Here is a 2,959-nt window from a genome sequence, read left to right on the forward strand (position 1 = left end):
CCTTGGACTGTTGGATTAATTGAAGATGGAGAAAAAAAAGTGTGTTCCACACCACTAATTCAACTTTATATTTACACTGGAACTGTGCAGTTAGAAGCCTATAAGATTCTGATTATAAATTATTCACAGATAATTATACTTTTATTGATTCATATACTCCAATACTGAGACATTTTCAATTGTTTTTACAATTTATAAAAATTATTATGTATTTATCCTCTACAGTAAGAGCCAGATATTCATCAATTGCAACATTTTCACATATAATATCAATGTTTTGGCCAATATCAAAAATAAATAGATATCAGTAGGATATGACATGTGCATGTTAAAAGTTCAGGGATGCTTGCCAGAGGGCAATTCATGTTGAGGGGATGGGGTCTGTTGAAGTGAATCCCTACGTGAGGAGGTTGCCAAAGTCCATCATTCCTCCCCCAGATGTGTGGGTCTGGCCCACCTCTCAGCTCCCCATGTGAGGAAGGAACTGAGTGAGGACACTCAGGAAGACACATGGATCTTCACCAGAACATTAGTTTCCCTGGGATGATGCATCTTCTCTGTATGGGGTATTTGTCTATGACCATACATCTATTCCATGTATGTGTCCCCTCTCTGTTTCTAGTCAAGGACAAAGGTACCTATGAGAAGGGAAAGGTGGAAACAGAAATAAGGAACAGATTCTCAGAAGGGATGTAGAAGAATGTGGTCCAGGGAAGGGCTGTGCATCCTGCAGTTGACAAACAGGGAGAGAGGTCCCTCGAGGAATTCTAGGTGAAGGTAGGATTCCCAACCCCCATACTCTGGGAAGGACAGTTGTAATAAAGTGTGGGAGGGAACCGGCCAATTACTCTTTGGGGCAGGATATTAGAGTTTGGGGGATGCCTTGGAGTGGGGAGAAGGTGAACCAAAGAAGAGTAGAAGGAGTGAAGAGCATCTAAGGCAGAGAGAAAGGACCCCCTCTGTCTAATTCACTGTAGGTTCCCAGCATATAGCCCCTGCCCCTCCAGAGGGGAGCTGTCTAAGGAACCTGCAGAATGTGGTGGAATGACTGACTGAGGGCATGAGGAAGCTGGACAGGCACAGAGAACGTGCAAGATTGATCCAGTCACTGGGGCACCTGGGTGGCTCAGTCAGTTAAGTGTCTAACTCTTGATTTCGGCTCAGGCCCTGATTTCTGGGTTGTGAGATAAGCCCCATGTTGGGTTCCACACTCAGTAGGGATTCAGCTAAAGGATTCTCTCTCTCCCTCTCCCTTTTCCCCTCTCCCCTTCTCTCTCTCTCTCTCAAATAAATTTTTGTTTGTTTGTTTTAAGAAGCAGATTGATCCAGTCACTGCTCAAGACACTGTCAGCTTAGGGGTACCTGGGTGGCTCAGTCATTAAGCATCTGCCTTCAGCTCAGGTCATGATCCCGGGGTCCTGGGATCGAGCCCTGCATTGGGCTCCCTGCTCCACGGGGAAGCCTGCTTCGCCCTCTCCCACTCCCCCTGCTTGTGTTCCCTCTCTCGCTGTCTCTCTCTCTCTCTCTGACAAATAAATAAAGCTTAAAAATAAAAAAAAGACACTGTCAGCTCAGAGGTGCCCTTGTGAGCTGAGCAAACTGTCATCTGTCACCCACCTCGTGTCTTCCACTTTGTGGGAGTTCCACCCCCATACTCCTCTCAAGACACCCCATAGCACTTCCTCCCATCAGAAGAGCCTTGTTCCCAACTGTGCTCCCTGATATTTGCACACATGGGCAGGGACCTTAATTGTGCTGACTTGGATGTTCCTGCTGCCCTAGACTCCTTGCTCTTGGTGTTTATTGACTCTGACCTCTGCCAGAATATAAAGTCAAGGAGAATCTTTTCCTGTTTTGATCACCTGTGCCTCCCCTGGTCTTGCATAATGTCTAGCAGAAAATAAGCATGGATCTGTGTCTATTGAATGAATGAATCCAGGAGAAGGAAACAGCTGTGTGGAGAGGGAAGAGCATTTCTATCAGAGAGAACAGCAAGGAGCAGTGAGGATGGTGTGTTCTAGGTAAGAAAGGCAGCTGGTTGGGGCTGGAGGGGTTCGGGATGTTGTGAGCAGGGATGAAGACGGGTGGGGTAGAACATAGAAAGGATATCGTTGGGTAGAACTCGGTGTGATGTTGAGTGGGGAGGATGTGGTAAAACACACCACACACAATTTGCCATTTTAACCGTTCTTCAGTGCTCGGTTCAGGGGCACGAAGCAGCTGCCACACCATCCGTCTCCAGAACTTTTTCATCTTCCCAAACTGAGACTCTGTCCCCATCAAAGAATTCCCATCCCCTGGAAACCTCTATCCTCCTCTGTCCTTATGAATGTGCCTATTCGAGATCCCTCCTGTTAGTGGACTCCTACAGTAGTCGTCCTCCCGTCTCTGGCTCCTGTCGCTCAGCCTAACGTCCCCTAGGTTCCCCTATCCCTTAGCGTGGGTCAGAACTGTCCTTTTTTACTGGGATGAAAGCCACCTAACACAAAACTTCCTTCCTTGCTTTCTAAGGCTCAGCAGTATCCCACTGCGGGTAAACACCGCATCTGGTCCGGTGTTCCCGGGCAGCCAGGGGCGGGCAACACTGCCAGTCGTCCCTGCGCGCAACGCATGGCGGCGCGCCATTCCGGTCTCGGCGGGAGCCTGGCTGGGTAAGTTACGTCCCAGGGACAACTGCGCGTCCGGCCGCCAGGGGGCCCCGGGGAGGGGGGACGTGGCCCGCCCAAGGTCACAGGCGGGGCGGCCAGGGAGGCCCTGGGACCCCGTGGCGGGCGGGAGCAGGGCCCCCCGCTTCCACGTGGCCCCGGAGGCAGAGCGCTCGGCCCTGCCGCCGCCTCCGCCCAGCCCGAGTTTGCCCTCCAGTGAGGGGGCCCCCGGACGTTCGCGGGGTGCCTGTGCGCGGCTAATGCGAGCCGGGCCTCCCCGACGGGTGACGGAGTGGCGAAGGGACGTGTCTGGC

At 51.2% G+C, this 2,959-nt stretch overlaps 1 long non-coding RNA gene across 1 annotated transcript; it reads left to right on the plus strand.

Annotated features, from left to right (window-relative positions):
• The first annotated feature begins 22 nt into the window (after positions 1-22).
• LOC145718740 (uncharacterized) lies at positions 23-2,659 on the plus strand. The gene is made up of 3 exons (XR_014141996.1): positions 23-777; positions 978-2,021; positions 2,512-2,659. It is a non-coding gene; the product is annotated as an uncharacterized LOC145718740 (long non-coding RNA).
• Positions 2,660-2,959: the final 300 nt, after the last annotated feature.

The sequence above is a fragment of the Leptonychotes weddellii genome, unplaced genomic scaffold (assembly GCF_054177405.1).
Source record: "Leptonychotes weddellii isolate Sample4059 unplaced genomic scaffold, ASM5417740v2 HiC_scaffold_20991, whole genome shotgun sequence".
NCBI classification, from domain to species: Eukaryota; Metazoa; Chordata; class Mammalia; order Carnivora; family Phocidae; genus Leptonychotes; species Leptonychotes weddellii.